This window comes from Podarcis vaucheri, assembly GCF_965113315.1.
Source record: "Podarcis vaucheri genome assembly, chromosome: 2".
NCBI classification, from domain to species: Eukaryota; Metazoa; Chordata; class Lepidosauria; order Squamata; family Lacertidae; genus Podarcis; species Podarcis vaucheri.
Window position 1 is genome coordinate 114,650,817 of NC_138760.1, and position 23,862 is coordinate 114,674,678.

At 47.9% G+C, this 23,862-nt stretch overlaps 2 long non-coding RNA genes across 2 annotated transcripts; both read left to right on the plus strand.

Moving 5' to 3' along the window:
* The first annotated feature begins 4,740 nt into the window (after nucleotides 1-4,740).
* LOC309525373 lies at nucleotides 4,741-9,445 on the plus strand. The gene is made up of 3 exons (XR_014216193.1): nucleotides 4,741-4,944; nucleotides 6,610-6,726; nucleotides 9,192-9,445. It is a non-coding gene; the product is annotated as an uncharacterized lncRNA (long non-coding RNA).
* Nucleotides 9,446-12,552: 3,107 nt separating this feature from the next.
* LOC309525365 lies at nucleotides 12,553-16,568 on the plus strand. Its single transcript, XR_014216184.1, has 3 exons — nucleotides 12,553-12,810; nucleotides 14,060-14,179; nucleotides 16,232-16,568. It is a non-coding gene; the product is annotated as an uncharacterized lncRNA (long non-coding RNA).
* The last annotated feature ends 7,294 nt before the right edge of the window (nucleotides 16,569-23,862 follow it).

Genomic DNA, 23,862 nt, shown 5'->3' on the forward strand with positions numbered 1-23,862 from the left:
GCTATGCTGCAGGATGCTTATGAGAAGGAAACTTTTTTGTTGTTTTTTTTGTTTTGTTTTTAAAATGTGTACTTTGGCATATAGGTAAAGGTAAAGGGACCCCTGACCATTAGGTCAAGTCGTGACCAATTCTGGGGTTGCGGCGCTCATCTCGCTTTATTGGCCGAGGAAGCTGGCGTACAGCTTCCGGGTCATGGAGCAGTGCACGGAAACACTGTTTATCTTCCCGCTGGAGCGGTACCTATTCATCTACTTGCACTTTGATGTGCTTTCAAACTGCTAGGTTGGCAGGAGCAGGGACCGAGCAACGGGAGCTCACCCTGTCGCGGGGATTCGAACCACCGACCTTCTGATCGGCAAGTCCTAGGCTCTGTGGTTTAACCCACAGCGCCACCCGCATCCCTACTTTGGCATATACTTTGGTCCAAAGGTGGAAAAACTCCAGCCATGTAAATGTGGTATATGGGGCTTTGTTAAACACATTGAAGCCCAGAACCTGGAGCACAACTAAAGTGAAGACTACCCAGGGTGGCTGGGGAAACCAAGCCAGATGGGTGGGGTATAAATGATAAATTACTATTATTATTATTATTACTACTACTACTATTACAAAGAGCAAGTTAGAATTATTTAAGATGCTCGGATACAGATACGAGGTGCATCTGGAAGCCAGTGCACATTCCTAATGTGTAACTCCTCAGATGCAAAACTGGACAACAGTTTTGCATCTGAGAGCACTTTGCAAGTCCATTACTGTTATGCTTTTCATAGTGTGTGCACATGTACACGTATGTGGCGACTGTGGGAACAGAATACTGAGCCAGCTGGACTTTGGCGATGATCCAGCAGAGCTGCCTTTGTGTTCTCACAAACCCCTGCGTCCTCCTTGACATTAGGTCAGCCTAGTCAAACCTACGAGAGGGAACCTGGGAAAAGAGGGGGAGTGGGGAATATAGGCTCCTTACCATCATATACAATTTTCTTTGAGCACTTAACTCCAGGACATCTGCGGAATAGAGGCCAACATGAACTCACTTCGTGCCATCCATCGCACATTCTGCATTCTACGGCATCCGCTGTAAGAGGCAGGTATTTTTTTTCATAAAATCAAAGAACTATAGAGTTGGAAGGGACCCAGAGGGTCATCTAGTCCAATGCAGGACTGTCAACTAAAGATTATTGTTCGTCCCTGCAAAGGTCGCCCTTTCTTTAAAAGTCAGTAAATCAGGTGCTTTGCTGTGGGTAGGGGAACAGGGTCCTGAAACCCTCTAACTTTTGCACAAGCCCATTGTTTTCTAGCATTTCCTGCTCTAAAAATAAAATAAAAAATAAGCTTTTCCTAATGGGGAAGGCTGAGCCTTCTGCAAGGCAAAGTGCCACTCAGAGCTCAGCTACTCGCCATCTTAATATGTGGATGGACCAATCAACTTACATTATCCTGAACTTCAAAAATCCTGTTGGCACTCTATAGCTCAGGATAGACACTGGAAGCAGCAGCAAGATCTACCCCCCCCCTTCAAAACTTGTCTCTGTGTGTATAGATTAGGATATGGAAATTGTATTCAAACTTGTGGCAAAGTTCTGTCTTTGCTGCACATAAAAAGGTAAAGGGACCCCTGACCATTAGGTCCAGTCATGACCGACTCTGGGGTTGCGACGCTCATCTCGCTTTATTGGCCGAGAGAGGTGGCGTACAGCTTCCGGGTCATGTGGCCAGCATGACTAAACCGCTTCTGGCGAACCAGAGCAGTGCATGGAAACGCCGTTTACCTTCCCGCCGGAGCGGTCCCTATTTATCTACTTGCACTTTGATGTGCTTTCGAACTGCTAAGTTGGCAGGAGCAGGGACCGAGCAACGGGAGCTCACCCCGTTGTGGGGATTCAAACCGCCGACCTTCTGATCGGCAAGTCCTAGGCTCTGTGGTTTAACCCACAGCGCCACCCACGTCCCCTTGCTGCACATAGCATCATCCTTAAGGAAACCAGTTGTATCCTCTTTTTAAAAGCTGGTGGGGTCCCATGTACTAAGTCGGGGCATTGTTTGGGCACTCAGCTCTCTCTCAACTCCACTCATATATTTATCTCCTGTGCACACTTTCCCCTAATGTGCAATTTTTTTAACACATTGGTTAGTTGGAGGAGAGCATCACAAAATTGGGAGATTTTGAAGGATAACTGTGTTTCAATTTGCATCTTGCTGCAGAAAGAGTCACATACCATATTGGCCTGAATATAAGCCACATTTCCCTCCCCCTGCCCCCAATTCCAACTGCGAAAAGTTAAAGTGCGGCTTATATTCGCGACCTTGCAGTATGCAGCCAGGAGTGCTGGGCAAACAGCTCCAGGAGAGCGGCAAAGCAGCGCTTACCCCCATCCTCTCCCCCAAGGCCGGGAAGGGAGAGAGCTCAGTACACAGCCAGGGGCAGTGAGGAATGGAGCAGCTTATATTCGGGTTTTTTTTTTTCTTTTTTCCTTTCCCTTCTCCAATTTTAAGGTGCAGCTTATTTTCGGGCCAATACGGTAAGTAGGTTCCCGTCAAAATCTGAAGTGAATCCAATTTCTCCCTCATTCCAAAGTACCAATACTAATTTTACTACTTCTACTTTTAAAAAAATAAATAAATAACTGTATTTTATGCGAGTTCGCAGAGGATACATGGCAAAGCTCCGAAAGCAGTCTGAGGATTTCTCTTTTTTCGGATAAATTTGGTTTCACCTCTTCAAGGGGCAGGACATACCTTCATGGTTAAGGGAAAGCAAAATAAAGAATGCAAGGAGGTAGACCTGAGCTAAGCACAGGCCCCGATGGTCAAGAAAGAAGCTCTTCCCCATTGGGAGGCCTTTTAGTATGGAGAGGCTGGCTTTGAAGGCTGACAGCTGAGAGACCTCAGGCTTGCAGAGCAGTTGTTCCTGAACCTCTGGTGAGCAGCACATGGCTCAGTGTGAAGAGCCAGGTTCAAGGCATCCAATATATAAGGCCGGGAAAGATCTTCTTGACTTCTTCCCTCATTCTGGTGAGCTTCAAAGGTACAATAAGCCTCTGGCATTATGCAGAGGTGGTTCTGAAGAGCAGCAGAGGTGTGTGGGCAGTGGTAACCTTGAGCTGTTTGGGGCACAGTGTACTGAAGGTTCGGAAAAATCATAATTGGCTGAGGGATCAAACAGAACACCGGAGAGAATGGCCCAGATCTCTGTGGGCACCTGATGCTATCTTACATGGAAGGCATGCTGGTTCCTTCCTTCCTTCCTTTCTTCCTTCCAACCTTTCTTTCTTTCTTTCTTTCTTCTTTCTACTTAAGATATAATTTTCATTTATGACAAACATTTCAAACAGAATCATCATTACTTATACAGTCAAACCTTGGTTCCCAAACGGCTTAGTTGACGAACAAATCGGCTCCCAAACGCCGAAAACCTGGAAGTAAGTGTTCCAGTTCTCGAACATTTTTGGAAGCAGAACGTCCGACGCGGCTTCCGCTTGAGTGCAGCATGCTCCAGCAGCCAATCGGAAGTCTCGCCTTGGTTTTTGAACAATTTTAGGAGTTGAATGGACTTCCGGAGGGGATTAAGTTTGAGAACCAAGGTTCCACTGTATTTACTCTATTTCCCTGCATATCCCAATTTAAATCTATTTTATATTTTATTTCCATCCATTTCATATATGTTTTCAATGGCCGTGTCATTTCGTCTGTGTGATTTTAGGCAGCACTCCTATACACCAGAAGCTGCTGGCATAAAGCAAAAGTAGAATAAATTAAGTCACGCCATGCCTTGCTGGGTTCACCCCTTGCCCACCTCCCTCCCTCCATCTGTGCCACTCACAGTGAGCCAGAGCTCAAACCATTTATAGAGGCTCCCTTATAACATGGTTTAAAAAGTTTTTGTGCATTTTGACCTTGACGTAGCCTAAATAGGCATGCCAACCATAACGGTTGCCATGCCCTTCCAGATCTAAAAGGTCTGTATTTTGTAGTATACATCATTCCATGATCCAGGATAGACAGGCCGCCTCGTAGTAGAGTTTCAAGGCACGGATCCCTGTGGAATCCAGTGCTGGGGGGGGGCTGGTTGCGCCCATCAGAATTTTGCACCCAGAGCCATGACCCCCCCAGCCCCTGACACTACACCACTGATTCCATGTAAATATGGCTTCCCTGCCTCAAAAGCCATGAGGAGAAAGAGAGAGGGGGGGTATGCCAACAATCTGATAGGCCAAAGTGTGTAGCTCAATTATGAATGTAGCTATATTTTACAGTCAACATGAAAGACACCAGAAACCTTGTAGAGTGGAACCTTGGTTTTTGAACACCTCCACAGTCAAATGTTTTGGCTCCCCAAAGCCAAAAACTTGGAAGTAACTGCTCTGGTTTTCAAACGTTTTTTGGAAGCCAAACATGCCACATGGCTTCCGTCTTGAGTTTCCCTATTGTATTGAGGCTTTCGCTTTTCGAACGTTTCCAAAGTCAGTCAGTCTTCTGGAATGGATTACGTTCGAAAACCAAGGTTCCAATGTACTAGAGAAGCAAGTGGTAGAACTCAGGTTCCTTCCTCCTCGCATGACTGGGGAAGTCTGCAGGTTATGGGGACTTGCTGGCCAGTTCTTTTACAGCAGTAGCCCTGCAGGTGGTGGGAAGCTTTCAAGTCCACCCCCAGAGCTTTCATGTCCAGCAGGATTAGATAATCCGAGGAGCCAAAATGGTCCCATCTGACCTTATATAGCCATTATTGGTCAGACTGTTCCTTACTTTGAATAACTTCTTGCTGGGGGAAGCTGCTACATGCTTTCCAAGAGCCCTGTCTGATCCCTCCAGAAGGGCCGGAGAAGAAGTCAACTTCACTCTCTTTGTTCCAGAAAGCCATCCCATGGGGTGCAGCTCTTGGGAGCCATGGGTGGCTCTTACTTGGCTTTTGGCAGCCTGTGTTTTCTTTGGGCTCAGCCCAGGAGGTAAGTCCCACCTGCAAGAGGAAGATTCACATGTATTTCAACTTTATACTTTATATACTTTAACAGTGACAAATCCCAATCTGCTTTTTTGAACTGGAAACGAAGGAGGGATGTGTAAGGTCATATTCTAAATAATAATTAACTTGGAGAGAAGACTGTATGCAGTGCGCACATATATTTATGTTATTGATTAGTTAGATTATCTACATCTTCCCTGGAAGGATGTGTGAGGTCATATTCTAAATGATAATTATAGTAACTTAGAGAAAATGTGTGCAGCACACGCATATGTTTATTTTATTGATTATTTACACTTTTAAACTTCTCTTCCAAGCGAGCCAAGGGTGATGTACTGTTTTTATTTTACTATGAAGGCACAAGATGCATGTCATAAATGAAAGATAACAACAGTGAACACATTATACAATATATGTGAAACTCACCCTCACAAATACCTGGGGAAGGTAAAAGACCCCAGTCAAAGGCGATTATGGGGTTGCAGTGCTCATCTCACTTTCAGGCCATGGGAACTGGCATTTGTCCACAGACAGCTTTCCGGGCCGTGTAGCCAGCAGGACTAAACCGCTTCTGGCAAAACGGGGCACCGTGACGAGTGCCAGAGTGCACTGAAATTGTGTTTACAAATACCTGCCCCCTTTCTCAGGGACGTGGGTGGTGCTGTGGGTTAAACCACAGAGCCTCTTGGGCTTGCCGATCAGAAGGTTGGCGGTTCAAATCCCCACGATTGGGTGAGCTCCCGTTGCTCTGTCCCTACTCCTGCCCACCTAGCAGTTCGAAAGTACATCAAAGTAGTACAAGTAGATAAATAGGTACCGCTGCGGCAGGAACGTAAATAGTGTTTCCGTGCACTGCTCTGGTTCGCCAGAAGCGGCTTAGTCATGCTGGCCACATGACCCAGAAGCTGTACGTCGGCTCCCTCGGCCAATAAAGCAAGATGGACGCCGCAACCCCAGAGTCAGCCACGACTGGACCTAATGGTCAGGGGTACCTTTACCTTTACATTTAACCTCAGTTAGTAAAAGATAGGTCTGGGAAAGACTGTGAAGAGTCAGTCAGTGAAGACAAAACTGAGCTGGTCTTAGAATAAATAGTAGAAGCTACAGTGGCATAAAAGATACCCATTTCTCCCCTTCCCCTGCCCACCATTGTCCAGAGATCATGTATTTGCCTACATCCATTATTTACTTCTTTTCCAGAGCTTGTTGCTTCCATTTTAATCATTGGCAATCATTTTTTTCAGCATGTTTGTCATCACCAGCAGGACCCAGGGCAGGTTACAAATTGTCAAAGATATCCCAATCACAGGGATAGAGTGTGCAGTGATGCTCCCACTGTACTTCTCTCAGATTTTGATCTGCTCTATTTGTCCGCCATTAGGGATCCTTTGGGAACTGACACACACACCCCAGGCACAATTCTGCATTGTAGGGGGTTGGACTAGATGACCCTTGGTGGGCCCCTTCCATCTCTACTGTTCTTTGATCCTGGTGGCTCCCAGCCGCAATGCCTTTACAAGTACAGCGGATTCCATCATTAATTTTTAGAACTATGGGTTTAAATTTTAAAGAGACAGTTTCCCACAGTGAACGCCCCACTCAAGCCCATGTATGTCTGCAAGGAGAGTCAACATTCTCTCTTTCATAGCACATGGAATAACCTGCCGACGGTGCAGAATCGAGGAGCCAGGGTCACGGTGCTTTCCAGCAACAACATACTGCAGAGTTGATCATGGGGGGTGCTTAGCCGAGAGACAGTATAAAGGTAAGGAGACATTGCAGAGTGTTTCTTTCCCATTTGTGTGCGTGTTTGTATACCAGGGCTGCCATACATCTGGATTTTACCGGACATTGCTTGAATTTCAAAGGCAGAATTGACGTCCAAGGAGAATTTCCGCTTTGTCCTGGATCTTAGGCAAGGCAAATGGAAAAATTGAGTTTTTTGAGCTCAATGACTTTGGGGTTTCAGGTTTTCCTTAAAAAAAAGAAAGGCTGGACAATCTTGGAGGTTTCCTTAAAAAGAAAGCTTGTGGTGTCCCAGTTTTTACTTTTTGAAAAAGTATACTCTAGCTTATACTTGGCGACACGTACCCGTCCCTGTCCACCACAGGCAATCATGTACAAAGAGTCTGAGGCCTTGTGTGAAAATGGTGCATGTAGCTGTAAACAACACTGCAGAATGCATTAGTTCTCTAAAAGGTTGAACATTGTGGCTTCTGTTCAAGCAGAGCTGGCCCCGCCATGAGCCGAGCTGAGGCAACTGCCTCAAGCAGTGGCATCTGGCAGGATCCAGGAGTGGCAAATCCTACCGCTATGGTGTGTTTACCTGCTGCTTAGGTAAATAGCCCAGGCCGGGTGATCTTACAGGGTCAGGGGGAGGCTGACAGCAGTGACCGCACACTCAACCACCCTACTTCACCCATTAGAAACTCACTTAACTCACATAATCAAATACAAAAGACACAGACAAAAACAAGCAAACAGGAAACCAGTAGGGAAAGGTGCATTGAAACAACACCAATAATAATAGTAGTAATGACCAGGAAAGAGGACACCACAGAAAGAAAGAGAGAGGGAGGGAGAGAGGAAAATAAAAGGTAGGGAAGAGGAAGAATGGAAAAATGCAAAGGAAAGAAAAAGAGAGTGGGGAAGTGTGTGTGTGTGTGTGTGTGTGTGTGTGTGTGTGTGTGTGTAGCAGTTCATAGAATCATAGAATCATAGAGTTGGAAGAGACCACAAGGGCCATCGAGTCCAACCCCCTGCCAAGCAGGAAACACCATCAGAGCACTCCTGACATATGGTTGTCAAGCCTCTGCTTAAAGACCTCCAAAGTAGGAGACTCCACCACACTCCTTGGCAGCAAATTCCACTGTCAAACAGCTCTTACTGTCAGGAAGTTCTTCCTAATGTTTAGGTGGAATCTTCTTTCTTGTAGTTTGGATCCATTGCTCCGTGTCCGCTTCTCCGGAGCAGCAGAAAACAACCTTTCTCCCTCCTCTATGTGACATCCTTTTATATATTTGAACATGGCTATCATATCACCCCTTAACCTCCTCTTCTCCAGGCTAAACATGCCCAGCTCCCTTAGCCGTTCCTCATAAGGCATCGTTTCCAGGCCTTTGACCATTTTGGTTGCCCTCCTCTGGACACGTTCCAGTTTGTCAGTGTCCTTCTTGAATTGTGGTGCCCAGAACTGGACACAGTACTCCAGGTGTGGTCTGACCAGAGCAGAATACAGTGGCACTATTACTTCCCTTGATCTAGATGCTATACTCCTATTGATGCAGCCCAGAATTGCATTGGCTTTTTTAGCTGCCGCGTCACACTGTTGGCTCATGTCAAATTTGTGGTCAACCAAGACTCCTAGATCCTTTTCACATGTACTGCTCTCAAGCCAGGTGTCACCCATCTTGTATTTGTGCCTCTCATTTTTTTTGCCCAAGTGCAATACTTTACATTTCTCCCTGTTAAAATTCATCTTGTTTGTTTTTGCCCAGTTCTCTAATCTGTCAAGGTCGTTTTGAAGTGTGATCAAAACGACCATGACAGATTAGAGAACTGGGCAAAAAACAAACAAGTCAGGTGATCTTGAAAGTCAGTTGCGCAAGGGATGTTATCTCCAATCCTTTCAATTCAATACCTTTTTTTAAAGTTCACTGAAGAAACTGTGGCATCAAGGTGATTAATTGCTTTATTATTTTTATTTTATTATTATTATTATTATTATTATTATTATTATTATTATTATTATTGAGTTTGTATACTGCTCTTTGTCTGAAGGTCACAGGGTGGTTCACACTTAACAAACTACAACTTAGCAAACTACTTGAGTGGCAGTGTAGCAGGCCATGTGAGCAGAGAAGACAGCTGGGCTCAACCCACTATTTCAAACTCCATATTGAGACTCCAGGAAAAACCCTGGCCCCAACTGACCCTTATCCTCCGCAAATGGTCTTATAGAGAAGGCTGGTTCTGCTGTAATCTGTCACACCTTCCCAACATTCTGTCACACTCTGGTGTGGCAAACTAGCAAGATTCAAAACTGAACGGCAAAGTATGTATCAGCGGATCTGATTCTCCATTGCTGAAATCGCTGGGTGGTCCAACCCAAATGCACTATACACACAAAAATGAGATGGTTCTTACACCAGGTGATCTTGACAGTAGCACAGGTATTAGGAAATACCTCATAAGTAACACAAAGACTCCCTCTTCTCTCCACAATCCCAGATGGCAAATTGCTGAAAAGAATAAAGAACTGTTATATAAATGGTACCAGATGTGAAACCAATTGGACATCTCCCGAAGATGAAATTGAACACGAGGTGCGCTGCTGTACCGACCAAGACTATTGCAACAAAACACTGTAGAGTGTGGGTGATGACAAGCATAACAGTTAAGGCTGAAATCCTACCAACACCTCTTGTGGAACTCAGTAGAATTTCCTTCTGATTAAACATGCATGTGATTGCGCTAGATAAAAATTGCATCCCTACTTCTAATGTGTATCGGCTAGATTTGGAAATTGTTTCTAATAAAAAATAGATAGATAATAGAATATAATTGACAAATCACAGAGCATATTATTGAAAATATTTATCTGTACAAATGGTCAGAATCTTAATATTTATTTAAGACTGTAAAAACACCCTGATGATTGTGTTGTAGCGCCACCTAGAAATCCAGTGAAGAACTAAGTACATGTTTTTAAATGCTGGCTGCTGTCTTTGCAAATACACTCATCTTCGGTGACTCCTTAATTCCAATTGTGCACCATGTTCAGAGTGGTGAAAAGTTGAGGCTCTTCCTCATTTCACTGGAGGCATGGAGCTCCTAATCAGCTTTCATGAATCTGAATGGATTTTCCATGGGTGCCTGTTCCTGCACAAACATTACCACAGGACCTGGGACTGTAGCCTTGTGTGTATATGAGCCTTTCTTCATATACAGTATTCCATTGCCATTCTCTATGCATATTTTTTGAACGCACCTATAGATACAGCACCGCAGTTTGCGCCACCTCGCGGTATCCTTAGCGAAGGGGTAGGCAACCTAGGGCCCAATCGCCTTCTCTATCCGGCCCACGGACGGTCTGGGAATCAGCGTGTTTTTACATGAGTAGAATGTCCTTTTATTTAAAATGCATCTCTGGGTTATTTGTGGGGCACAGGAATTTGTTCATTCCCCCCCCCTCAAAAAAAATATATAGTCTGGCCCACCACATGGTCTGAGGGACGGTGGACCAGCCCATGGCTGAAAAAGGTTGCTGACCCCTGCCCTAGCAGCAACACAAACACTTCCCTTGGGCGCTTAGAAAAACAAAAACAAACTGCTGCAGCCACTACCACCACCATCTAGCAGCTGCCACCATATTTTTCCTCCACAACGTACCTTTTTCCTGGAGGTGAAAATGAGGATTTGAAAGCTGGCTTATGCAGAGTTTGATTATTGTTCTGCCTTCACATGTACACTGGCAGGCAGCAGTTCTTCTAGTGGACACTGCAAAGTGCAATGCATAACCAGCCCACAAACCTTGCTCTTGATTTAGTATCATAGAATTGTAGAGGTGGAAGGGACCCTGGGGGGTTCATAGTGCCCAACCCCCTGCAGTGCAGGAATGTCAACTGAAGCATCCATGATGGCCATCGAACCTCCAAGGAGGAGAGTCCCCAAGCTCCCAAGGGAGACTGCTCCACTGTCCAAGTGCTTTTGTTGTCAGGAAGTTCTGCTGGTGCTTAGCTGGAATCTCCTTTACCTAAAGCCATTGGTTCAAGTTCTATCCTCCGGGGCAGGAGGAAACAAGCTGGCTCCATCGTCCATGTGACTTTGTCCGTAGTCTCTCTAGCCGGGGAGCAGGCTGCTTCAGAGAGTACATCCATGTCAAAGTATATTAGCAAAGCTTAATAACTAGGGCTGCGCACCAGATTCAGCTGAGGCCCAAAGCCTGAGAAAGATCAGGTCTATTCAGTGGGATCCAGGCCTTGGACAAAACTTGGGAAGGAACAGCAGTGTGCAGGATCCTGCCTTCCCAGCTGGTGAATCGGAGGATCAAATGCTGTGCAGTGCCGGTCCACCCACTTAAACAGTATGTTTAAATAGGGTTCTAAATGTTAGAATTCCTCCTCCGTGATTGCAGTCATTGGATTTTTGTCTATCACATGATGGTGTATGTTTTGACTCCACAGAGTGGGAAGTGATGGAGACAGGATATTTGTGTCACTGTGTTCCGTGAAGGGGGACTATTGTCCTTTGTTTTTTATCTTTGCTGTTTGACGCTAGAGAGAGAGGGAGCCATGTTGCAGTGCTCTGCGTGTGTTTATGTGTAAATAAAGTAGATTAGCCAAAATGCTGAGTTGCTGAGGTCTGTTACGCAAGCTTCGAAGACTCTGCGATCCCTAAGTGTGCCGATGTCTGTTGGCATCGGTCTCTGTGATGTTCGGGCAGAAGTAAGCTTATGAAGCTCCTGAATGAAAGACCAGGAGGGAGAGAACATGCCAGTCGGGCATGTGTCTCTGCCAGGGTCCTAGTCGAGTGTAGGGCGAGCTCCTGACACTAAAACCCCACCAGAAACACTTAGATCTGCCCCTGAACTGCTGGAGACATAGATTCAGGTAGCACCAGGGCAGCACAGGGTGAACTGGCCCAACCCAAGGGCCACAGTTTCAGGGGTGGGGGTCACAGGGCAAATCACAAACTATTCAACTGTCCCAATTAAATCAGGACATCCTGTTTTGCAGTGTCATGCTCTCATGTGACAGCATGACACTCGGAAATGTGCATTTTTTGGTTCCGTGTTCTCCTGAAGGTCATATGACTTGCACAGAAGCACAGTCCAGAAGACGTACATGCAAGTTTTCTGCAGGGACATGTTGGAGGGTGTGAGATTGTGGGGTCTTAGTACAGTCCTATTAGTAACATTAAAAGAGCCCTGGTGGATCAGATAAAAGGCTTCCTAGTTTAGCATTTTGTACTCACACTGGCCAGCCTGATGCCTTTGGGGAGCCCAGAAGTGGGACACGTGCTCAACAGCACAAGACACATGCAGTGAGACTTAGGTCATTACCAGCCTGGAGGAAGAACTTCCTTATCCCAAGGTAGGATGAAGTGGGCAGAAGGAGATGTACTTTGTTCCTTTTGATATAGCAGATATACCCTTTGCCTTTTAATGCTTTGCGCCTGGAGCAGAACGATATGGACAAGGGTCAAGACACACTGCTCTTTGAGCTTATGCTAGGATAACATTCCATTTCAGCTTTTGGCACATCCATTGCTGATTGACATGAACTATTAAATTAATTCAATACAGTACTTTTCCGTGTATAATACGAGGGTTTTTTGTATGTTAAAAATCAGGGGTTGTCTTATACATGGATAGTGCAGAGGGGGGACGGGCAATTTGTTTCAGCCGCAAGCAGCAGCTTGTCACTGGTGATTGGGTGGGTGATTGGTGTATGCAGCAAAGGCTGCTTAGGATTGGCTGTTGCTACAGCAATTGGGGTTTGCTGGTCAGCTTCCTGCAGCAACAGCAGCCCTGCAGTTGTCCGGAGGCTTTCAACTCCACCCTCAACAACTTTCAACTCCAGAAGGCCACATGAGCAGAGGAGTCTTACAGAGCCACTCCCTGTGTGTTCCTTACTTTGCCTAGCCTCTTGCTGGGTGCAACTTGTGCTCTGAGAGGAGCCCTGCCTGAACCGCCCTGACCCCAGAAGGGCCAGAGAAGAAGTCAACTTCACACTCTTTGTTCCAGAAAGCCATCCCATGGGGTGCAACATCTTCCCAGGGCCTTGGGGGCCATGGGTGGCTCTTACTTGGCTTTTGGCAAGTGTTTCCTTTGGAGTCAGCGCAGAATGTAAGTCCCACCTGCAAGAGGAAGGTTTGCATGTAGATTACCTGCACTCTCAATTTCTTCAACAGTGACAAATCCCACTCGACTTTCTGAACTGGAAACAAAGGAAGGATGTGTGCGGTCATATTGTAAATGACAATTATAGTAACTTGGAGGGGAAAAAATGTGTGCAGCGCACACACACATTTATTTTATTGATTATTTATGCCTCTCAATTTCTCGTCCCCCCAGGGGAGCCAAGGGTGATGTGCCATTATTATGTGACTATAAAGACACAAGATGCACATTGTGAATGAAAGATAACAACAGCGAACACATTGTGCACTATATATATGTATGAAACTCACTGTCACAAATACCTGCAACCTACCGTATTTTTTGCTCTATAAGACTCACTTTTTCCCCTCCTAAAAAGTAAGGGGAAATGTGTGTGCATCTTATAGAGTGAATGCAGGCTGTGCAGCTATCACAGAAGCCAGAACAGCAAGAGGGATAGCTGCTTTCACTGCGCAGCGATCCCTCTTGCTGTTCTGGCTTCTGAGATACAGATTAATTTTTTTCTTGTTTTCCTCCTCCAAAAACTAGCTGCGTCTTGTGGTCTGCTGTGTCTTATAGAGCGAAAAATACAGTAACCTCAGTTAGTAAAAGATAGGTCTGTGAAAGGCTGTGAAGAGTCAGTGTAGACAAAACTGAGCCAGTTGCATCAATGGTCTTAGATGACCCACGAGGATCCCTTCCGGCGCCACAGTTCTGTGATCCTAGTGGCTCTCAGATGCAATGCCATTCTAGTACAATGGATTCCATCATTAATTTAAGCACAATGGATTAAGATTTTTAAGAGACAGTTTTCCACAGCGAACGTTCCACTAAAGCCCATGTATGTCTGTGTGATGGACAGCAGAGCCAGACCAGAGTCCGGTGGTGGAGTCCCTCGGAAACCCAGCAGAGTGCTGAAGCCTCTCTCTGATGGACTACGGAGCCAGCTAGCCACAGAGTGGGGAGGAACAGCACATTTGGGGGTGGGAGGGATAAAAGGAGCAGTTTCTGTGTGAGTGGCAGCTGATAACACACAAGTCCGGTTAATTAAAAGGGTTGGTTTATTGGTAAATTGCAGAAATTCATGTAATTGGTGTACCGTGAGGAGGATGCACTATATTTAATTGGGGGCGGTTGGCGGGAGCACATCCGCCACATTATTAATGGACGGATTTGCTGCCGTCTGCACAGAGAGTAAAAGTTCTATGTTTCACAGTGCGTGGAATCAACTGCCAAAGCTGCGTAATGGAGAAGCCAGGACTGCCATGCTATCCTCCAGGAGGAATCTGCTCAGTGGGGGATGATGGTGGGTGCTTTATTGAGAAAGAGTACAAAGGTAAGGAGAACTTGCAGCGTGCTTCTTCTCTGTGCGTGTGTGTGTATGCACCTGTATGTGGCGACACCAATTTATACCTCTGTTCCTGTCCACCACAGGCAGTCATGTGCAAATAGTCTGAGGCCCCAGAGCCCCCCTGCCATGAGGTAGACTGAGGAGAATGCCTCAAGCAGCAGAATAGAGCAGGACCCAGGAGCAGCAAAATCCCACCACTAGGGTGTTGTTTTTTTACGCTGCCGTGGTCTATAGCATTGGCTGGGTGAGCTTACAGGGGCGGGGCAAGGCCAACTGCTGTGTCTGCTATTCGCCGAAGGGCTGTTGTGTGGCACAGCCTCCCCACCAGCAGTGTGCTCTTGCACTGCCTCCTTTTCGCAACTTCTCTCCCTCCAGCTGTTCTCTCCCTCTTCCAGACAGTGCGCTGAGGACTGGCTCACTCCTGAAACCCCTGCCCACTCTGCCACTGGGGCGAGAGCAGCAGCCAAGATTGGCTGCTGCTGCTCCTTGCCCTTCTTCTTTAATCCCCAGCTGCCGCCTTCCTGAACTTGGGTGCTGGGCAGCAGGGCCAGGCGCCAGGAAGGATCTGCCTTCCCTGAGCGCTAATTTGGGGTCCTGCTATAGAGGGGGAGCCTCCTGCCCCTCCAGGAGCAGGAGCAGCTGCCATTGCCACCAGCAACCCAACCTCAGTAGCACTTTCTTCTCAGTATATATGCATAGGCACAGATTGCATAGTTGCAATCCTCTACGTCGGTGGTTTTGAATTAGCTAAGTACTGTGGAGCCCCTACTTTTGAAAATGTCAGTATCTCTATGGTAGTTTTTGTTATGTTAATGGAATATCCTCCAACATCCCGGTGATGCAAATCGGGATATGGTCTGGTCCCTCAATGCAATTAAAAGCCACCTCTATCTTGACAACGCCCCCATCTCCTGCGCAGATATATGCACCCCACTCAGTGACCCCTCGCTTCCCACTGGGCACCTCAACAGAGGCCTTGCCCCTCACTCACACACTCTCTACTCTTTCTCTCCCTGCACCATCCAACTGAGGGGAAAAGTGTGTGTGTGTGTTTGTGTGTGTGTGTGTGTGTGTGTTGCAGAAGGTATTCAGCTGAAAGGGAATTGTGCAGGGGATGCTATCTCCAACCCGTTCATTTCAATAGCCTTTTTAAGGTTCACTAAAGAAAAAGTAGCAGGAAGGTGAATAATTGCCTTATATTATTAGTATTATTAAATTTGTATGCTGCCCTTCATCTGAAGATGAACAGGGTGGTTCACCCTTGTTGTTTAGTCATTTAGTCATGCCCGACGCTTCGTGACCCCATGGACCATTAACAAACTACAGTTCCCAAGGGGAGTTGTTCTGTGGTTCACCTCAGGCAGAAAAATGTCTTGGGCTGGCACTTTGTTGGGAACCCAGCCAAATGGGTGGGGTATAAATATTATCATTATCATTATTATTATCATCATTATCATTATCATTATTATCATTATTATTATCTAGTGGAATAGGGTGCAAACTACTACGTGTAAACTGATTTGAGCAGCAATACAACAGGCCATCCAAGCAGGAATGACAGCTGGGCTCAGGAAGAACCTGAAAAGCCCTGGGCCCAACTGACCCTTATCCTCCGCAAATGGTGTTATAAAGAAGGCTGGTTCTGCTGTATTCTGTCACACCTTCCCAACATTCTGTCTCACTCTGGTGTGGCAAACTAGCAAGATTCAAAACTGAACAGCAAAGTATGTATCAGCAGATCTGACTCTCCATTGCTGAAATCACTGGGTGGTCCATTCCTAATGCACTATATACAAAAAATGTGAGATGGGTCTTACACCAGGTGATCCTGACAGTAGCACAGGTACAGTGGTACCTTGGGTTACAGAGGCTTCAGGTTACAGACTCCGCAGGAGGCCCCATTAGCTAAAGTGGTGCTTCAGATTAAGAACAGTTTCAAATTAAGAACAGACCTCCAGAACGTAACCCGAGATACCACTGTATTAGGAAATACCTCATAAGTAACACAAATATGCCTTCTTCTCTCCACAATCCCAGATGGCAGAGTGGTGAAAATAACCAAGGACTGTTATGTAGATAATTCCAGATGTGAAACCAAATGGAGAAATCATGCAGATAAAATTGAACATGAGAAACGCTGCTGTGCCGAAGAAAACTGCAACAACAAATGGTAGAGTGTGGATGAAGACACACGTAACGGTGAAGGCTGAAATCCTACCAACACCTCTTGTGGATTAAGCACCATGGAACTCAGTAGAAATTCCTTCTGATTAAACATTCATACAATTACTCTAGATGAAAAATTGCATCCCTTCTTCTTTAATATTGTAAGACACCCTGATGATTGTGTTGTAGCGCCACCTATAAATCCTGTGAAGAACTAAAGAAACATGATTTTAAATGCTGGCTGCTGTCTTTGCAAATAAACTCAGCTTCAGTGATTCCTTAATTCCCATTGCGCACCATGTTCAGAGTGGTGAAAAATTGAGGCTCTTCCTCATTTCACTGGAGGCATGGAGCTCCTAATCAGCTTTCATGAATCTGAACGGATTTTCCATGGGTGCCTGTTCCTGCACAAACATTACCACAGGACCTGGGACTGTAGCCTTGTGTGTATATGAGCCTTTCTTCATATACAGTATTCCATTGCCATTGTCTATGCATATTTTTGAACGCACCCATAGATACAGCACCGCAGTTTGCACCACCTCATGGTATCCTTAAGCACACTTCCCTTGGGCACTTAGAAGAAATAAACACACTCTTGTCGCCGCCACCCAGTGGCAGAGGAAACCGCTTGGGCACCCGGAGCGGCAAACATGACATGCACCTGGGGGCGGTGTGATCCACCCACAGAGGTGGGGCGATCTGCCCACATGGGTGCACCGAACCTCCTGGGGGTGGCTGCACCGCCTGCCAACCATGCAAATATGCCTGGCGTGCGGCGTTGGCCACCAGGGTTGTGAGTGCCGCCAGCCAGCAGGTGCATCCCCAGCGGCCAGCACCGCTCGCCGAGCGTATTTGCACAATCAGCGGGCAGATTTTCACGGCAACCGCACCAATCATGAACATCCGCCCACTGGGGGTGGGAGCGCCGCCATGCCGATCTGGCCAGGGAGATTTTGTCACACACACCCCCAGGCATGACACCCGGGGCGCACCACACTCCACACACACACCTTGCGATGCCCCTGCCACCACCATCCAGCAGCCACCATTTTTTCCTCCACACCTTTTTCCTGGAGGTGAAAATGAGGATTTGAAAGCTGGCTTAGGCAGAGTTTGATGATTGTTCTACCTTCCTAAGTACTTTGGCAGGCAGCAGGTCTTCTAGTGCACACCGCAGAGTGCCATGCATAGCAGATCCTGGGCCTTGTTCTTGCTTTGTCCATCTTCTCTCTAGCTGGGGAGCAAGCAGCATCAGAGAGGCCAGTTGCATCACAGGCCGGATTCTGTGCCCTGCATGTTAGTGCAATATGCGGTTGGAATGCTGTCAGCTGCCCTTGGCTTTTGCAATGGAAGGGCAAGCAAGACAGAAACTGTGGGTGTTCGGCAGACCTGAGATCCAGCTTTTTTTACCTGTACAGCTCTGTTTCTAAACATTTTATTATTATTATTACTGGTACCTGCCCTTCACCCCCGGCCATGTTAAAGAGGTAAAAAACAACATTAAAAACAACTTACAACAATAAAAAATATGGTACATCTCTTATTATTAATTCATTTGTTACAGTCTGGTCTGTTTTAGTATCTCTATTTGCTCTCTCTGGTTCAGTCTGCATTTAGCCTTCCAAGCAGTTCAGTATTGTGGGAATGGTCAGGGCGGCAGGAGAGGATATATTGTTTGTTAATATCCTTCCTAACTTGCTCTAGCAAGTTCCTTTACTTAGTAGAGTTTACATTCCACTTCTCACGCACAGCAGGTAACTGATTGCAAGCTCATGTGAGCCTATCACTTATTCCTGGTAAGTTCCCTTGAATCCCTCTTAAAAAGAATAAAGGTGCCACAATCTTATTCAAAGATTATATCACAAAGAAAGGAATATATGATAACAACAAGAAGATGAGGAAAATAACAAAGAGACTATCTGGACAGAACTGTGTAATTAAGGCAGCAGCAAGAGTGATGTTTGGATCCCTTTCGGAGCTTGAAGTATGGGTACCCCCAACAAAAATTTAAAAAAAATGGCTGTATAATTTGGAATTAAGGTGATTTGAAATTAATGTGATTTGACTGGCCTGTTAATAAAAAATAGTTTTTTAAAAAATAGAGTTAATGGCATGGTCATCCAAATACTCTACAGTGGTGCCTCGCAAGACAAAATTCGTTCCGCGAGTTTTTTCGTCTAGTGAATTTTTCGTCTTGCGAAGCACGGTGTCGGAAAAGTTTTGGAAAAGCTTCAAAAAACACCAAAAACCTCAAAAAAGGCTACCACACTGCGTTCTATGAGTTGCTCCTTGAAGTCAAGTCGCATCTGTATTAACGGTGTGAAGAAAAAGGAAACAAACTTGCAAGACATTTTCGTCTTGCGAAGAAAGCCCATAGGGAAATTCGTCTTGCGAAGCAGCTCAAAAACCGCAAAACCCTTTCGTCTAGCGAGTTTTTCGTCTTGCGAGGCATTAGTCTTGCGGGGCACCACTGTAATTCATGTCGAAGTACAGTAGCAAAGGTTAATAGCCAGAGCTGTGCACCAGATTCAAATGAGGCCCAAATCTTGACAAAATCAGGCCTTTCACAGGCCTTGGAATCCAAGGATCCAGGCCTCGGAAGCCACTTGGGGAGGTACAATAACGATCAGACTTCACACCTTGCAAGCTGGTAAACAGGAGGATCCAATCCTTTGCTGGTGCACTCACTTCAAAATGTATTTTAAAACCCTATACAATAGTACCTCAAGGTTAAGTACTTAATTCGTTCTGAGGTCCGTTCTTAACCTGAAACTGTTGTTAACCTGAAGCACCACTTTAGCTAATGGGGCCTCCTGCTGCCGCTGCGCCGCTGGAGCACGATTTCTGTTCTTATCCTGAAGCAAAGTTCTTAACCTGAAGCACTATTTCTGGGTTAGTGGAGTCTGTAACCTGAAGCGTATGTAACCTGAAGCATATGTGTCATGGGCTCAGGCACTGAGCCACAGGGGAAGGAGGAGATGGAGAGCGAAGGGGAACAATCTGAGGGGAGTTCAGGAGGGTATGCCAGTGATCAGAGAGATTCCATGAGTCTCTCCAGTGAATCAGAGGATTCCCAGAAAGGGGCCCCCAAAGGCAGGGCAAGGGGGGCCAGTGGGGAGTCTCCAAGCAGCAGCTGGAAATCAGGGGTAGCTTCCCCACCAGAGCGTAGCGGGGGGGAAGAACCCCAAGGGTTAAAACAAGAGCCTCCTGCAGAAGGAGAGAGTGAGGCTGGACTGACCACGCCTCCGTCAGAGAGTGGAGGGGCGGAGGGAAGAGCAGGTCCGGCCAGCCTCCCTGAAGGAGAAAGCAGTGGGGGGGCAGTGTAGCCGTTAGGAGGAAAGTAGGCAGCTGGGCGCGCGCGCCAAGTTCAAATGTGGAGGCGCGCGGGACAGCAGAAAACCCGGATTGGGAGCCAGGTCCTAAAGCCCGCCGGAAGGGTGGGGCGGAGTCAGAAGAATCCGCCTCTGAAGAGAGTAGGAAGGAGGTAACCCCAGAGGGCAGGAGGACCCGGAGGAGAAAGGAGCAAAAGGAGGAGAGGGATAGGTGGAGCAAAGCTCGGCTCTTGAACTGGTGTATGAGCGGGGAGGAGTCAGACGGAGCTTCGCCGGTCTAAGGACTCAGACGTAGCGCTGAGCGCCACGGATGTCAAACCAACAATGAACCACAATAAAGACTTTTGTTTATATAGAGCAACTGGCGTTGGTCCTCTGTGAGCTAGGACCTGAGGCAGCGCTGACAGTAAGCTCCGTCTCCAAATTTTAACCCTAGCAGCGCGAGTTGGCGCAGCGAGGGGCAAGACTTGGTGTTTTGCGAGCTCACAAAGAGAGACAAAGATGACTTCAGAAGGGAAGATGCAACAGCTGGAAAAAGCAGTTGAGGCGCTTTACGCAGAACTGGAAGTTTCCAGGAAGAGAGAGGAGGAAGCAGCGAAGTTCTGCGAGGATCTGCAGACCAGGTGGGAAAGATTGGGCAAGGAGGGGCTGCCGGGACCCAGAGCAACAGAGGGGATTGCTCTTGCAAAGAGGGGGGGCAGCCTAGTAGCCCATTTTGACGGAGACCTGCAGCAGTATCCTAATTTCCGAGCAGATGTAATTTACGCGCTCAAGCTGCTTCGGAAGGACTTTAGGGATGAGGAGGAGAAAGTAGGATTTATCATAACACACTTGCATGGAGAAGCAAGATCCTGGCTGCGCAATTTATGGCACGACAATCATCCAGCCCTCCAGAATGCGGAAGCCTTTTTGAAGGCTATGGACGCTTGTTTCCAATCAACCACTGATGTCAATGTGGCTAGAAAGCAGATGCACGGTTTACGGCAGGGGAAGGCAACAGTAAGACAATACCATGCCAGATTTTTTGCGTTGGTGAATACGCTGCGTTGGGAAAAGGACTCTGTGGTTGTACGAGATCTCTTCTGGGAGGGGCTAAACGCTTCCGTGAAAGATGAGCTGGCCAGGGGCGATAGACCTAGCACCACTGCAGAGGTGGTTCAGAGAGCACTCACAATAGGAGTGAGAATGGAGGAACGCCCATGGAACAGAGATGAGGGTCCCTTAGCACACACACTGACCAAAGCACCTCCTTTCATGCCCAGGGAGAGTGGACGCGCCCAATCCACGGCTCCTTTGGGGGAGGGAGTAGAACCAATGGAGTTGGGTGTTGCTAAGGCTCAGACAGCGGCCAGAGCCCTAACGCCAGGAGCAGTCAAGCCGAAAAATCCTAGAGGGAACAGGAAGTGTTTCTTGTGCGACAGTGCACAACACATGGTCAAAGAGTGTCCCCGGAGGATCCAGAAGCACACTGCAGCCTCCGCAATTATTAAAGGGGGAATTCAGCAGGAGGGGGAGCAGCAGGGAAACGAACAAGCCTGGTTGGAAGCAGAGGCACTGGGGCCCAGCCAGGCAAGGTTTTGAAGCGAGAAGGAAGCTGACAAGCTACCTCCTCATCGGCCCTACGACTGCACGATTGACCTCCTACCAGGAGCGAAGCTGCCAACGGGGAAGCTGTATTCCATGTCTGAGGACGAATTGCAAGAACTCAAGGAGTTCATAGACCTCAATTTGAAGCGGGGATTCATCCAAGAATCCAAAGCAGTAGGGGGCAGTCCAGTGTTCTTCGTGAAGAAGAAAGACATGCCCCAACGGAGACTTGTGGTGGATTTCAGGATTTTAAATTCGAGGACAAAGCCCACTGCCTTCCCCATGCCCAAGATAGACGATCTGCTGACGGCGGTGAGGAAAGGGAGAATCTTCACTAAGCTGGATCTGCGAGGCGCATACAATCTGATACGCGTGCGAGAGGGCGATGAGTGGAAGACGGCCATGTTTACACCCTTAGGCACCTATGAATACAAAGTCATGCCTTTCGGATTGCAAAATGGCTCTCACACTTTCCAAAAATTTATGCACCACGTGTTGGCGGGGCTCCTCTACAAGAAGTGCGTCTGCTTCCTGGACGACATCCTGATCTTCTCGGAATCGCAGGGAGCTCACGAGAAGGACATCAGGGAGGTCCTGCAGAGACTACGGGAGCACAAGCTCTACGCCAAGCTGGAGAAGTGCCAGTTCGACATGACGGAAGTGGATTTCCTGGGATACAAGCTGTCGGACAAGGGGCTCGCCATGGACAGCGCCAAAGTCCGCTCGGTGCTGGACTGGAAGAGCCCACGTAACAGGAAGGAAGTCCAGAAGTTCGTCGGCTTCGCCAATTTCTACCGCAAATTCATTAAGGGATTTGCGAAGGAGACAGCGGCTATCACGGACACCCTCAGCTCCAAGAAGAAGAAGTTCATCTGGACGGAACAGGCGGAGCAGTCTTTTCAGAGGCTCAAGCGTCTTTTCGCGTCCGAGGAACAACTGCTGCACGTCAACCCCGGCAACCCGCTGAGAATTGAGACTGACGCATCAGACAGAGCGGTGGGGGCGGTCCTGTTGCAGCAGGATCCGCAAGAGAACTGGAGGCCCTGCGCATTTTACTCCAGGAAGCTCAGCAAGTCGGAGCAGAACTACACCATCTGGGACAGGGAGTTGCTGGCCATTCATGCAGCCTTCAAAGCGTGGCGGCATTTCCTCGTAGGAGCCCGACACACCGTGCAAGTTCGCACAGACCATAAAAACCTGGAGTACTGGCGCACGGCGAGGTTCCTGAACCAGAGACACATCCGATGGGCGGAGTTCTTTGCGGATTTCGACTTCAAGATAGAGTACATCCCGGGAGACAACAACGTCATGGCGGATGCACTTTCCAGGAAACCGCAGTATCTGGAGGAGGCGGCGCCGGCGGCAGCGAAACACATTTTCACACCGGCAGTGTGGACGTGCTCTGCAGCCACCGTCGACCTGGACGCGGTACGTCGAGCGCTACGGACGGATCCATTCGCGCAATCCAAGATGGAGGAGGTGCGAAGGGGCACAGCGAAGGACGACGAGTTCCAGATACGTGACGGACTGCTCACCCGCAGAGGGGCGCTCTACGTGCCGGGAGATGACCTCCGTGCAAAAGTCCTGCAGCAGTTGCACGACGCGCCCAGAGCTGGACACTTTGGCAAGGAAAAGATGGTGGAATTGGTGGCCAGAGACTTTTGGTGGCCCCAGATGCGAGGGGAGGTCGCAGATTACGTCGCCAGGTGTGACACGTGCCAAAGAGCCAAACCAGTGCACAGGAAACCGGCGGGACTGCTGGAACCGCTACAGACGCCGTTCGAACCATGGGAGCAGGTGGCCCTGGACTTTGTCATGGATTTGCCCAGCTCGCGAGGCAAGACAGCGGTTCTAGTGGTCGTAGACCTGTTCACCAAGATGGCGCACTTCATCCCATGCGCGAAGGTAGCCACGGCGGAACAAACTGCCAAGCTGTTCATAGACCACGTGTTCCGGGTTCACGGCTTGCCACGGTCCATCCTGTCTGACAGGGGGCGCCAGTTCATCTCGAGTTTCTGGCGGAAGCTCCTGGGCATCCTGAACGTCAAGATCAACTTAGCGTCGGCGCGACACCCGCAGACCAACGGGCAGGCGGAGAGGGTCAACGCCATCATGCAGCAGTATCTACGATGCTACGCGAATCAACAGCCCTCGACCTGGGTGGACTACCTGCCGCTGGCCGAGTTTGCCTACAACAACACAAAGCACGGGTCCACAGGGGTGACACCGTTCTTCGCCAACAATGGGCGGCATCCCAGAACCTTCCCGGGGTTTGAGAAGACGGGGGAGGGGGATTCACGAGGGGGAGCTGAGCACTTGGCAGCAGAGTTACAGGAGGTACATGAGCAGCTCAGGAGGCATTTGGAACTAGCCAAACACGCCTACAAAGTGCAGGCAGACAAGCACAGGAGGGTAGGGGAAGATATCCAGGTGGAGGACTGGGTATGGCTAGCGGTCCAGGCAGTGCCGGCCAAATCGTTAGCCAAACAGAAGCTAGGACACAAGCAGTTGGGGCCTTACCAAGTGGAGGCACAAATTAATCCAGTAGCTTTCAGGTTAGCGTTTCCGGAGGGTTCCAGG